At 33.3% G+C, this 15,426-nt stretch overlaps 1 pseudogene; it reads right to left on the bottom strand.

Annotated features, from left to right (window-relative positions):
* Positions 1-12,390: 12,390 nt before the first annotated feature.
* Positions 12,391-14,375, bottom strand: LOC116132535 (annotated as a pseudogene).
* Positions 14,376-15,426: the final 1,051 nt, after the last annotated feature.

Here is a 15,426-nt window from a genome sequence, read left to right as displayed (position 1 = left end):
GAAGATATATTATCTCGAAGATTACTAAGAATATTACATTAAATGTATTTGGTTAGATTGGAATAAATTGGTAGGTATGTTATCTTGATATGTTTGGTTGAGAGGAATAGATTGGTGGGTATGTTATATAGATTACTGAATTGCTATTCTTTATTATTAATATTATTATTTGGATTTTTTAAACCCCTACATTTTAGCCCCTAGCCACAATAAAAGTTTAAATTTTAATAAAAACACCCTCACCCACCTAAGCCACTGTTGGCTGCCACCACCTCTGATTGCAGCCTGCTATGGCCTGAATGACGCACAACCAGCCAGATATGGCCAACAGTGGGTCGATATGGCCATGGATCTGGCCGAAAATGACTGTATCCATTTTGGCCATTAACGACCATGGATTTGGTCGGAAATGGCCAGATCCACAGCCATCTGGTCATTTTCAGCCATAAATTTAGCAAAAAACGGCTAGATCTTATTGATCGTGCATCATTTCGGCAACGTTGAATAGTAGTGGCAGATAGCAGTGGTGGCCAGATCCGGCCATCTGTCTTGGTTAATTTGGTTCAAGTTCAAGGGTAATAATGTCATAAAAATCTTGTGTATAAGGATAAAATAGTTCATGAATATTCTTGTAAATTGTGTTAAGGAAAAAGGCATTACTGTCCAAAAATTTAATAGTTAGGGGTAAAATTGTAACAAAATTAAGATTACTAAGTAATCTTAGAATACTTAAGAAAATGATGGTATTCAGATTACCACCTATAATATAACCAACAGTAATTACTATTTGTTTTGGAAGATTACCAAAATTTTTTATTACTTGACAACCAAACTTGATAATGTAAGTAATATAAGATAATATTACTAGAGTAATGTCAAATACCCTTGAGCCAAATACACCCTTAAGGTCATTAGTTATGGACTTGGATTAGAATAAAGTTGCGTGTTTCCTTTTAGATGAAACTCCTCATAATTAATTGTATAGCCTACAATAAGGGCGAGGCTCAAGTAGGCTAAAAGGAATAATTGGAAGGCATCAACATGATCGGACAACTGAGTGTAAGAGAGAACCATATGGTGAAGTTTTTGGATGAGTTTCCAACCATTGGGTGATCTCATGGTGTCCTCAATCATAACGTTGAGCAATTTTGTAGAGAATAGGATTGATAGGAGTGTTCCTCGATCCTTTAACCTAGGGGGAGCACCTAGGGGTGTAAGCCGAGCCGAGCTGAGCCACTCGTGAGCTTCAGCGGCTCGACTCAATAGGGGTTATATGTAATTAAAACATGAAAAGACAAACCCATTAACATTTCTCTAACTTGCATTTTCTTCTAATCTAGATTCTAATCCACTAAGAGCATTTCCAATTGTGCCTTTTATTTTAAAAAACATATTTCATATAAATAAAGAGCATCTTCATTAATTTCTAAATATAAAGTACATAATTTGTATTCAAATCCAATTGACTCTTTAAATTAGACTTAATAAATAAGAGAGACTTAATAGGAGAGAAAATTAATAATAAAATGCATATAAACTTGTAATTTATTAAATAAAATTAGGATGAAGAGTGAAATTTGACTCTCTAGATATAAAGGGCTAAACTCACCATTTAATATATATTTAAAGAATAAAGAGTCTATTGAACTCCTGTTTTTATGGACAAACTCTTTATAATAAAGAGTTTGTGTTATATAAGAGCATCTTCAATGGTGCTCTTTATTTTGAAGAGCATCTTTCATATAAATAAAGAGCATCTTCATTAATTTTAAAATATAAAGAACACAATTTTTATTCAAATTCAATAGACTCTTTAAATTTAATGAAAATGTTCTTTATTTTTAAGAAAGAGACTTAATGGGAAAGAGAATTAATAAATAAAATGCATAGAAACTTGTAGTTTATTAATTAAAATTAGGATAGAGAGTGAAATTTGACTCTCTAAATGTGGAGAGCCAAACTCACTCTCTAATTTATATTTTAAAGATAAAGAGTCCGTTGGACTTTTGTTTTTATATATAAACTCTTTATAATAAAGAGTTCGGATCATATAAAAAGTCATTTGGAGATGCTCTAAGGAGTCATTTGGAGATGCTCTAAAACAAACCCTCTAGAATTTCACTTTCGTCCCCTTCTATCTCTCCATCTTCCATTTCTTCATCGATTTCAAAGATCCAACACCAAACCAAAATTAAAACCAGTCCTCCTCTTTAACCTTTAATCTTTACCCTAAAAAACAAAACAAAAAGAAAATGTTTTTCTTTTCCCCCTCTACCTAATAGCCAAGGAAATTGTTAAATAGGTCTATCGATGGAGTTGGAGACATTATGTGAGGTGAAAGAAAGCTCGAAGGACTTGGCATGAAACTACCCTCCATGAAATTTTTGTTGCTATGAAGCATGGACTCAAATCATGGAAGAAATTACCAAACGATAGAGGTGGTAAGCGGATAATGACAATATCAGAGAAAGAATCAAAATTGAAGCCTTCCATTTGGAAGAGAATGGAGATCTGAGAATGGAAGACACTATAGTCGTTACTAGTTTAAGGTTGGTTTGGTTTACTGGAAGAGAATGGAGATCTGAGAAGGCATTGTTTGTAGAAAAGTTGGCTTTGTGAATTGTAGGTGGTGATGTTGGGTTCAAGCCGTTCGACCTTGGTGGATCAAGTAGGTGTTGCTCGAGGTTCGTTCGAGCTCGAGCTAGCTCGCCTTTTCTGTGTTGAGCTCGAGCTCGAACTCAATATCTCAAGCTTGGCTGAGCTCGAGTTCAAGCCTGAGCTTGACACTATAGTAGCTGAGCCGAGCTCGAATGGCCAAATTCTCAGCTCAGCTCTTTTACAACCTAGGAGCACCAGTAAAGGTGTTCCCCCTTTAGCTATATGAGACCATGCACAAGAGGGTTCTCCCTTTAGCTATAGGCGACCACCTACAAACATGTTCGGGCCCATTAGTGCCAAGTGAGGGTTGGTGACCTCATTAAAAAAGAGTTTCATTAATTTTGCTTTTTATTTTGATTAGGTTGTATTAGTAATAATATTTTTATATTTGATCAACTCATTTACTTTTTCCATACATGAGTTACAATACTATTGACTTTGTTTTTATCATGAAATTTTATATTATTTTAGTTTGAACTTGCCTCCTTAAAGTTGTTTAATTCATGGGTTCGTCCTTGCTTATGAGAGGATTCTCGCTTGAGCTATGGGTCTTAAGGTGTATTAGGTGATAGGGTTGGACTTCCCTTTGGCAATGGTGGATGATGGGCGATCACTTCCTTTGGGTGACCTACAGTACCTATGGATCTCTCCTTGGGTCCCCATTGGATGAAGAAGATTAGGACGCATGCCCTTGAAAAAGAACCTTATCAACACACATTTTAATCTTAATATTATGTAGCAGTTAACATGGGAGATCTTTATAATCAATCATACATTTGAGTGCAAGTTTACCGAAATACATATTAATATTATGGAAACAACATACACAAATCAGTAATACTACACTTACCGACTTTTCCCTACCGATTTTCTATCCAGACTGACGTGGCATGTGCCTCTCATCTGCCCCATCAATCCACATCAAATCTGCCTCAATAATTTCATGCCACGTCAGTCTGGATAGAAAATCGGTAGGGAAAAGTCGGTAAGTTTAGTATTACTGTACACAAATGTAACCTCGTGTGTACTAAGTGTACAAAGTTTGTATATAAAAAAATGTGACATTATATTCTTTTATTGTTCAATTTTAAATTGATTTTTTTTTTTTAATACTAATATATAGTAGTGTTATATACAAACTATTATTGTTGATCCATATTTATTGAACATTTATTAAGTTAACTTTTTATTTATACTCATCCACACTTTGAATCACTATAATCTATAATTTTATATGCAAAATATTATATAAAAAGTTTGTACATATAATATTATTCTTAGGGTGTGTTCGGTTCGGGGAATGTTTTATTGCTGAAAAGATAGGATTACTAATGAGATAGATTATCTTGAAGATTATGGGAGAATGTTATATCAATATGTTTAGTTAGATTGGTGGGTATAATAATAAAAATGTTTGGTTGGGAGAAATAAATATTATTTGTAGAGGCTTTTATTGAAATGCCCTTCCTTTTTAATAATAATATTATATTATTATTACTATTATTATTTTATTTAGATAGATTACTTTTAACCCCTTACATTTGAGAGTTTAGTTAAACACCCCAATGATAAAAGTTTAAATTTTAACAAAATACCCCCAACTACTGATGATCGCCGACTGCTAGTTACCACCGTGGGCCGCCGCTAAAACAGTGCACGATTGGCTGAATCTGACAGTCGTGCGTTGATCTGGCTATTACCGACCAGATCGAAGGCTGAAAATGGCCAAATGGCCATGGATCTGGCCAAAAATGGCCAGATCCAAGGCCGTGAAAACGGCCATATTGACTGAATCCGACCGATCGTGCGTTATTCCAATGATTGCCAACAATTCTTTGTAGTGGCTAAATAATTGTGGGTGGTATTATGTAAATAGTGAGGGGCATTTCTATCGAAAAAATTAATTTATGAGGTTATAGAAGTCATTTTGCATAGTTGAGTTAATTGTTATTTGGCAGAAATATAAGGGCATTTGTGTCCAAAGTATTTTTTAATTAAGGGTAAAATTGGTATGAAGAGTGAATTACCTTGTAATATTTTAATAACACCTATTGAAAAGGTATTATGATTACCCATAATATTTTATTACTTGACAACCAAACAACTTAATGCCCATAATAAAAGATATATTACAGGATTAATCTTCCTAGACCCGTAACCGAATGCACCCTTATATTAATGTATTCATATTGTGTTACTTTATAAGTAAAACTTTGTATTTGTATGTATAATATCATTCAAAATGTACTGGATATATAAATTTCATAGATTTCGAATTTTTGGATAAAAATATTACTATGAAAAAGGCGTTATTTATCTTATAAATTCCTTCAAAGTATCTACTTTAAAAAAAAAAAAAAATATCAGTTGGTAGTTTAGGGTTTATTCACCAACTAGTTGAAGTTGTGGCAAACTGCGTGCACACATACATACACATATGTTATGTTATGTTACATTAAAAGTTTAAGATGAAATAAAATATTTATTTAAAGTTGTTTGGAATTATGATTTACGGTTTAGAATTGTTATTACATCTTTGAACTTGCACGTATGTAATAACTTGCTAGTATGATACATTCTTGTTGAAGCTAAAATATTTTTAGGTTCTCAAACATATTTAAAGCTTTTTGCATGAAACTATGTCTATCTTATTTATCAATATCTATACCTTAGATTTGACATGCTTCATTAATTAATTATTAATATAGTGCATAATTTACCTCTATACCACTTGCACTAAGGATAAGTAAATCAAACAGTAATTTTTTTAATTATACCCCTATTAAGTTATAAGAAAATTAATGGTTGTTATTTGAATTTATTAAGCTAATAATGGAAAGTAGGTTTTAGGTGTGAAGATTGATCTTATCCTAATCGCATTCCTTTTTGGCATTTATAGAATGGTACCCTTTGATGTGTACCCTTTGATGTTTAAGTCAAATAAATGATTCATTATCGGGGACGTTTGGTTTAGGAATCTTAGATTACTGGGAATGTTGGATTACTGGAAAGATAGATTACCTTGAAAGATTACCTGGAATCTTTAAGAAAATATGTTTAGTTAGTTGATGGGTATGTTATATTAATATGACTGGTTATGGAGAATAAATTAGTGGGTATGTAATTTAAATTACTAAATTGTCCCCTTTACAAATATTAATATAATATTATTTTTATTATTAATTCTTGAATAATTTCTTTTAACCCCCAATATTTCAGATTTAGTTAAAACACCACTGCTTATATAAAACTTTAATTTATTATGAAATTACCCCCACCTCTTGCCGCTGCCTGCCGCCACCGCAGATCACCGTCGGAAGTCTCCGAAAGTCCCCATCAGTAACTCATCGTGACCAAGAGGCTTCGATATGGCCATTTCCGACCATATTGATTTCTGAAAACGGCCATATCAGGCCAGATCTGGCCGGAAATGGCCAGATCGATGGATCTCGCCATTAATGGCTAGATCCCTGGCCATTATTGGCCAGATCTATTTCTACCGGAATAGATCTGGCCGTTAACGGCCAGGTCCGTGGCTGTTAACGGCCAGATCTCGCCCAGATCTGGCCTCTAATGGCTAGGGATCTGGCCATTAACGGCCAGATCTGGCCTGATGTGGCCGTTTTCGACCATCAATATGGCCGAAAACGGCCATATCGATGACTCCCGGAGCCGTCCACCGAAACTCGTTCTTTTTTAGGGACTCTGGCGAGTTTTCGGAGGCGGTCTGTGGTGGTTGGCCGCTGTAGGCGGTGGTGGTTGGGTGGCAGTGGTGGTGATGGCTGAGTGGCAGTGGTGGTGGTGGCTGAGTGGCAGTGGTCTGTAAATTGTTTTAAATACAAGGACATTATTATTCAAAATTTTAGTTAAACAAGGGTAAAATTGAAATGGGATATTAATATAAATTTATTTTAAAATGGGGGCATTATTGTCCAAAAATTTTATTAATAAAGAATAAAATTGTAACAAAAAAGGATAAGCCTGGTAATCTCAGAATACCTAAGAAAATGGAGATAATCAGATTATCTCCAATATTACCAATAGTAACTACTATTAGTATTTGAAGATTATCAGAATCTTATATTACATGACAACCAAATGTGATAATCAAATAATATAAGATGACATTACTCCAATAATCTGACATTATCGCCAACCAAACACCCCTTAATGTGTTAAGCTAGTGATGTCGAAAGCTTTTAAAGTGTCAAGATCTTATCCTAATGGCATTCTGGCAATTAGAGTGGGTCCCTCCTTGAGAAAGATTTGTCTAGGGTTGTGTGTCACATGTGTAATGGGCTAACCCAAATTTGATTTGTGCCATGGATTTGATGCCACGATGGTGAACATGGAATTAATTGTGCTCTGCATCATATATAGTGGAAGGGTCAAATCTTGGAGGTTAAACATTCTTATTTCATTTAAAGGTCAAATCTTGGGGGTTAAACATTCTTATTTCATTTAAAGAAAGGGTCCAGTGTTTTGACAAGTGGAAGGCTCATCTTCGTTATGATAGAAGCAATTTGCCAATTTCTTTGGAGAAAAATTTACATTCAGTTTAACTTATTATTTCATACCCTATTTTTTATCATATTTCCAAAATATATATTTATTTAATTATTTAGGAAATATTATTCTATTTTTTAATTCTTTTAGACATCTTAAGTTTATTAATTTAATTAAACATCCTAAAAAAAGTTTAAAAATTAACAAAAATACCCTCGCCTACCCATAGTATCAAATTTCGACAACCACCGTCAGTGGTTACAGAATCTGTCACAACAGCGTAGAAACAACAAAAACTAACTGTTAATTTGCCGATATGGCCTTTTCCGATCAGATCCATAGTGGATTTGATCGAAAAAGGCCAGATCTGATCGTCACCAATGGCTAAGAAATGGTCATCGTTGACTAATAACGACGACCAAATCTAGCCTCTTGCGACCGTCGATGACTAGATCTGGCCTGTGTAGGCTAGATCCGTGGTGGATCTGACCGAAAAATGCCATATCAATGCCTTACCTACTAGATCTGATTGGTCTGCATCGTAATTCCATTTTCCAGCCTGATGGGTGGGTGGGGGTGTTTTTATCATTTTACAAAATTTTTATATATTGAGTGTTTAGTTAAATTAGCAAACCTATGGGGTTTTTTATGTTAATTTTTAAATTTTACCTCGTAATACTTACACTATTCAGCTACCCAATATTATTCCCAAAATCCTATCTAAAATAATAAAACAAATACACCCTTATATGTTATATTCTTGTCGTTTCACTTCTTTAGTGTGGTGAGAGTGAGACTGTTTAACGACATAATAACACGTGTTATTATATATCCCACATTTTCTCTTTTATTAACCTGTTACTTTAATTTTAAAAAAATCATCCATAACCATTCATCAATAACCACCAGTAGAATAGGTTGTTTTGAAAATTAACAACATATATCCTCATTTAACTATCTCTAGATGGTTGAGTAGTTCGATAGAGACTCTTAAGTATATTACTCAAGAGGTCTTGATTTCGAGTCCCTTATCGGTTGCTAATAAATATAGCTACTAAAGCTTTTACCCAGGCGATAGTCTCAGGATCCTAAAAGATTAGTTAAGGTATGCGTAAATTAACTCGGACACTCCTGATCAACCAAAAAAAAAAAAAAAAAAAAGAGACATCCTCATTTTGCCACAATATCAACAAAATGACGTGAAATTGTCTACAATTCATCCCAAGTGTTGGGCTTTCTCATCAAGCTTCCTATAAATCCAATGGGTTCACATTTTAGGTATCACACATATTGAGCTTAGTGAACTGGGCTAGAGTCATTTTTTTTATTTTTTAATTTTTTTTTTTTATCACAACAGTCGTATTTAATATTAACAAATTTTAAGTTTCACTTATAAAATATTCATGTCTTTTTTAAATTTTACATCATTTATATTTAAACAATTAGAACCAATACAATGATCTGGGAGAAAAAGTGGAATTGATTCAACTTTGGTTGAGTAAATTAAACAATCAATTCTAATGTAACCTATCATTTGTGCCTCTTTCTTTGACTTGTAGTCAATGAAATTTAATTTCTTGGTTTTGTATTTTGACTTTTGCTTTATAGGGTTTATGCTGTTCTTTGAAATGGTAATATTAATTGGGTTTGCTGTCTATTACCCACTACAAATTTGTATTCTAAATTCATTTAGATTTTGCTCACTTGCTTGATGTTGAATTGTAATCCGACAGCCGCTTGATAATTTTTTTTTTTCTTGGATAATCAGGGGTATTCAGACCAGTTTATGTGCACTTCAACTAATCCTCCAAGATCCTAGAACTATGGGTCTGATAAGAGCTCCAATGATTACCTTTAATAGCAATCGACGAGGACTCGAACTCATGATCTCTTGAGTAATACATCCAAGAGTCCATATCGAACCACTCAGCCACCTAAGATACAATTATTATTGTTTTTGAATTTTTTTTTTTTTTTTTAAAATCAAACATTATTAAACAGTTAGTAATATAAGTTAGAAACTCTGAAAACCACTAAAAAAAAATTATCATGCTTTTATGAGATTATATGTATTTAAATTAGTATCTAGAACTTTAAATATATCCTAATCAATGATGTTACATTAGCGTGCATTCGTCTTTTAATTAGTTGGTTGTATGATATATTGTTACGTCCCGATTTGTTCAAATTTTATACATCATTTGAGAATGAAACTTCAACTGTCTGATGCCTAAAGAAGTAGTACAACCAAAAGCATGGTCTTCCAAAGCAATTGTTCAAGCAATAGAGCAAAAATAATAAAAAAAAAACTCTTTGATAGATTGAATATTTCAAAGCATCTATCATATTTCAATCTTTAATATAAATATATTGAAATTCTTGATGTGCGAATCAAAGGTGAATATTGATCACTAATTTTGTAAACTCTAAAATTAAAAGCCAGTTTGTGCATACTTCAACTAATTCCTTGAGACCTTGAAATTACCAATCGGATAAGAGTTTTAGTGGTCACTCCTATTAGCAACTGAGATGAATCGAATTCATAACCTCTTAAATAATATAGTCTCACTTTCTTGCCGATTTTGCATATTCCAGTTGGTAGAGAAGGAAGTCAGATGAATGAATAAAACACTTACAAATGGCTAGGATTTATGGATGGTTGGCAGGATATCTCTTTATCAAACTTTTTCTAAAATCTCTTTATCCAATTTGATTGGGAAAAACTACTCCAGTCCAATAAATATATTGAGCATTCTCCAAGTTTTTAATTTCACTGGGCCACCAGCCATCAGAAGGTTGTTGCACCATCGATGCTCAAGTCATATACACATAAGCCTTCCATCATCCTTCTTCAATTTCTCTAATAATATCATTTTTAGTGACGAGGCTTTTTCTGCATATGACTTTTGCTAAAATTTCTCACAAATCCATCTTACTTGTTTGTCAACTTTATTTTATGCAATATTTCTGGTTTTGTAACCTAACACGTTGAAGATTTCGTCTCCACCAAATCCAATCTTTCTTATGAAAAGATTCTTTTCACTTAATTAAGAACTAGCCGAAAATTTGGTTGTTGGGATTGAGACCTGAAGGAAGTAATTAATTTTTTTTTTTTAGTACCCTATGAGTGTTAGAACTAATTTACACGTACCTTAATTAACCCCTTAAGACCTTAAAGTTAATAACTCGAATAATCATTTAATGACCCTTTCTATTAGTAATCAAAGGGAATTAAACTTAGAATTTTTTGAGTAATACACAAAGAGTCCTCCTAATATAACTACTATTATTAGAACTATATTATAATTGAGAAAAGGTTTTTTTTGTTTTCGTTTTGTTTTAAGTAATTGTCCCTTTCTCTTTTATCAAAGTAAACAAAAATTGAAGGCGAATTGACTCAATAAGGTTGAAACAGAGAGACCTTATATTAATTGGACGCCCAAGAACAGGTAGAAAATTCAACAACTAAATTCTTTTGTGTCCCCCAAGATCTGTACATGAATTAATATTTTATATTTAAATTTTTTGAAATTTAATAGATGAAATTAATGGGATATTGGGTGACAAGTAGCGAATCAATTCAATATCTGATATTGTCTGTCGCAACAAGTTTAATGAATTAAAGGATTTGTTTGGCACCAAATTTCTCTAGTTTTATATAAGAAGAAAATGAATTTTCTAGAAACAAATTTTTAAAACTTTATAAGAGCAAAATGAATAAGTCATATTCCTCGTTATTTAGTGGAAAAAGTTAATTTTTTTTTTTTTTTTTTTAACCGAAGACTAAAGACTTATTTACAGTGTTTCTAATCAGATTTTAAAAATTACATACAAACATATCATATTTTTTTTTTTTTTCAGTTTTATTCATTCGACATTATTTAATTGTCAATACTATATAATTATTAGACAAGTTACCAAATATCACCTTTTTCTTAAAACTGCATTGTGATTGCAAAATTTATTTTAGCAGTTCCGAAGACTATTTCTACAAATTAAAATATTGGGAAAATTGTAAAAAGAAAGGTTGAAATTCTTAAATTCATTCAACAAAATAAAGATTTATTAATTATATTTATTCAATGTTTTTATACCTGGACCGAGCCTTGACCCGGTCATATGGCCGGTCCTCAGGTTTTTAATTTAGTACAATCCCTGCAAACAATGTTTTTATTGGTCTTAAACTAGGTAAAAGAATGAAATATGTCCATCGAAAATCTTGCTTAATTACTGTTGATAAAGGTACTCTTTGAAAATAAGGATAGGGAACATAGATGTTTAAACATCATAGAGATATATATACTAATGCAACAATGTTTTAAGGATTAGTGCGCTTTTAACTGTTCTATGTCGACAATAGTAACACCATGAATACTTCCCAGAGTGGAAGGCTTTTTCAGCTATATATTTGTTAAGCAATTTATTTTAAAATTTAAATTGGGAAAGAAATTAAAGATCATGGTCACTGGCTACTCTCTAATTTTGTTCTTTATGTATTTTAATGTTGCGCATTCGTATGGATTACATATGTGCTGATTTGCGGTTTATTGATCGAATAAAAGTTTTTCCTTTTAATATTCGAATGGTATTAGTTTGACAAGAATGGATGTATTTTCCTAGGGTTGGTGCTTTTCCTTTTCATTTTCATAGGGTTAGTTCCATAAAGTTGTGTTTTCCCTCTGCACTTTCAGATGGTTAGCCATACAACATTGACTATCTATTCAGATAGTTTTTTCTTTTGCTTGGGATCGAGTTTCACACCAAAAAGCCATTTGTCGTGGCCAAGTCATAACCGGAGTTGAGACGTCTTCCTCTTACATCAACATCGCTATAGCCGTCGTGGGTTCGCATATGATCTTGGATAGGATAAAATAATTGAATCGAAACAACAATATTTAGTATATTGTTAAATTTACGAGGGCACAAAATTTATAAAACACACTTCACTATCTTCAAAATTCAACGCAGAAAATAAGTAGTATGCTTCGAAATTACATTCAATCTTTTTATAGGCTTTGTGCTTGCGTTAAGAACTTGAGGCTAACGGAAATGAATCAAATGATTAGACATATAATTTATTACACGAAAGTAAAACTTTTCCAACTTACATTCTTGAAGATTAATTTCAAAATTATAAGACATATTCTATTTTCCAATATGGAAGTATAAACCATTAAATTTATACTATAGTTAATGTGATTCTTGAATCCTTTTTAGTTATTTCATAGTTGATGATTGTCCATTTCAGAATCCTTTTCTAATCTCTTGGAGGGATAGGTAGGTGACCCTTCTCTTGGAGGCTCTTAACGGTGTCGTATAGGCATTGTTTCGCCGGGGTAAACTCCAATCCTAAATCCTTCAGCTTTTTGTTTGAGAACTTGTAGGGCTTTACTCTTGGGTTCTTCTCATTGAACACCGCAATATTTCCAATGGAAAATGTATTTTCATTAGTAAATTGAAATGAAATAAAGTAACAAAATTATTTTAAAGATTTTACAAAAATAATGGAAAACTCACTTGGTGGGGGTGGGATATTCAGGGAAGAACTTGGCCAGAATCTCCACCACTTCGCCACGGTGGAGGATGCTTTCCGCACAGAGGTCGGCCAGAGGCGGCCGGAGTCTCGTAAACAAGAATGTGGGCAAGTGCCACACCTTAACGTGAACATATGCCTGAACAGAATTAGCATAAGTCTTTGCGGAGCCAGTTAAATACTGAGAATGTGAATAATGCTAGCATTGATCGTTGGTTGCAACAGCGGTCCAGCACCAGAGATGGATTCACCACCACCAAATCCACCCTCTCTTCTTAGTTTCCTCCCACGCACCTGCTCTGCCTCCAGTTTTTCCAGCAATACCAGTTCTGTAAAATAAAAAATATGTATATCAGTATAAAAGTAGGACTGAAATCTTAAGCATATACGTTAAAGAGATTAAAAAAAAAAAAAAAAAATTTCAAACTTTAACATACAACTTTTTTTTGTTTTTTTTTTCAGTGTTATTAAATGTGTTTTGAGGACACACATTAAAACAACTTTTAATTATGTATAATATATAATATGTAATTTACCTTAGTGTCCTTGCAATAGTCAAGATCACTCCAACAGGACTCGTCTACAACGACATCAGGGCTCCGATTGGGGTTCTGTAAACAGCACCAATCGTCGACGTGAACACCAGGCGGCGGACTTTAGCTCGGCGGCTGCATAAATCACGTTTTTTGTTCCAACCACCGCCGGCTCCCACATTTCCTTCATCATTAAAAAATACTTAGTCAAAACAACATTTTTGAAAATGAAGTCAATGGATTTACCAATTTTGTCTTTGTTCTTTAGTTGGAGGAAGCAGCGACCAATATTTTAAATAACTTTCATTCTGCTGTCCTACTCATTTCAGATTTTTTATTTTTTGTAATGTGTGTATCGCACTGTTTATATTAAATGTTAAAGATAACTTTAAATTCTTAGAAAATATCATTTAGAAAATTTTGTATTGAAAGATAATGATTAGAAAATTCTATGTTACAAGCCTTGTAACATAGAATTTCAAAATGATAATGCATGTTGTGAAAGATGATTTTTTTAGATATATTATTCACGAGTTGTGTGTATGCTGTTAAATACAAACTTTTAACCAGTTCTTTCTTGATTTACCTATATTTTAACACCTCCCGCAACCAAACAGCAACGAGAAACAAGAAAATTGAGCAAAGATAAACGAACTCACCGGAACGTCAGACACGCTCACAGGCGAAGCAGTATGGAAACACCATCACACCCACGAATGGCCTTTAAGACCTTCATAATCAAGAAGATCAGCTCTGCATGAATCAATCTTTCTTTTGCTCCTTCAAGCTCCCTCAAATGATCATTCTTCGGGTCATCTATAACATAAACACACATAACAAAAACACAATCTTTCAGAATTTCCCTGGAAACAACTTCACCAAGAAAATCAAACAATCGTGAATTAATACTTGAAAATCAATTAATAAAGTAATAATTACCAGGATTCCTGACAGTCCCTTTGACAGTGTATCCTTTTTCGAGCAGAAGCTTAACAATCCAAGAAGCAATGAAGCCACCGGCGCCGGTAACACAAACAGTTTGGCCAGAAACGGGAGAGCTATTAACGGCAGGCATATTGCTTTTATGTGTTTGTTTGTGCAGTTGAGAAGATGAAGCTTAATTTTGCTAAGAGTCGAGAGAGATTTTGTTTGGAATGAGGCAAGAGAAATGGGTACGTGCATGTTGTATTTATAAGGTTTTCAAAGATTGGTAAAGTTATCAAGTTGAATTATAAAATTGTATTTTGCATCTATATATTTTAATAAGTCAACTATCTTAAAACATTTTATTTAATGCGTGCCGATTCGTCTTGAATATAAGAACCTAAAACCTACTTAACTTTGGCTGCGTTTGGCCCCTATCCTATTCCTATCCTACCCAAAATAAATATTTGTTTCCTATTTTCAAAATCCAATCCTATTCTATTCAACTATTTTTAAACCCCTTAGGTTTGTTAATTTAACTAAACACCTCCAACAAAAAAGTTTATAAATTGACAAAAACACCCCTACCCACCCACATTTGCCAAATTTTGGCTACCACCATCGAAAGGTGGTCGGAATTTGACGTAATGATACACTACCGGCTGGATCTAGTTGGTTGTGCATCGATCTAGCATTTTTCAGCCAAATCCACTTTAGATCTGGCTGGAAAATGCTAGATCTTTGACCACATATGGTCATCAATGACAGCTAAGATAAATTATCAACGACTAGATGTGGCCATATCTGGATGTCAACGGCCAGATCTGGTTGTAGATCTGGCTTTTTCCTGCCAGCTTTATGATAGATTTGGCCGGAAAAAGCCATATTGATGCACGACCGGCCAGATCTAGTCGATCGTTATTAGGAGATTCTGCCATTAAATCGACTAGATCTGGCCGGTCGTGAGCCATTACGGTAGATTTCGACCACCTTCTGGTGGTGGTGGCCGAAACTGACAAATGTGAGTGGATGAGGGTGTTGTTATTAATTCATAAACTTTTTATTGTTAGGAGTGTTTAGCTAAATTATTAAACCTAAAGGGTGTTTTTGTAAATTTTTAAATCATATCTCGTAGTAAGAACCCAACTCAATTTAAAAAAAAAAAATACTACTTAAAATAATAAAACAAATATAGTCAGTTATCAATTCATGATTAGTATCACGTTAACTATATAAAGTTGTTAACATTTAATGTGTTATGTTATATTAATA

The sequence above is a fragment of the Pistacia vera genome, unplaced genomic scaffold, assembly GCF_008641045.1.
Source record: "Pistacia vera cultivar Batoury unplaced genomic scaffold, PisVer_v2 Contig255, whole genome shotgun sequence".
Taxonomy (NCBI): Eukaryota; Viridiplantae; Streptophyta; class Magnoliopsida; order Sapindales; family Anacardiaceae; genus Pistacia; species Pistacia vera.
The sequence above is the reverse complement of the archived record's forward strand: the minus strand, read 5'-3'. Positions and strand labels throughout refer to the sequence as shown.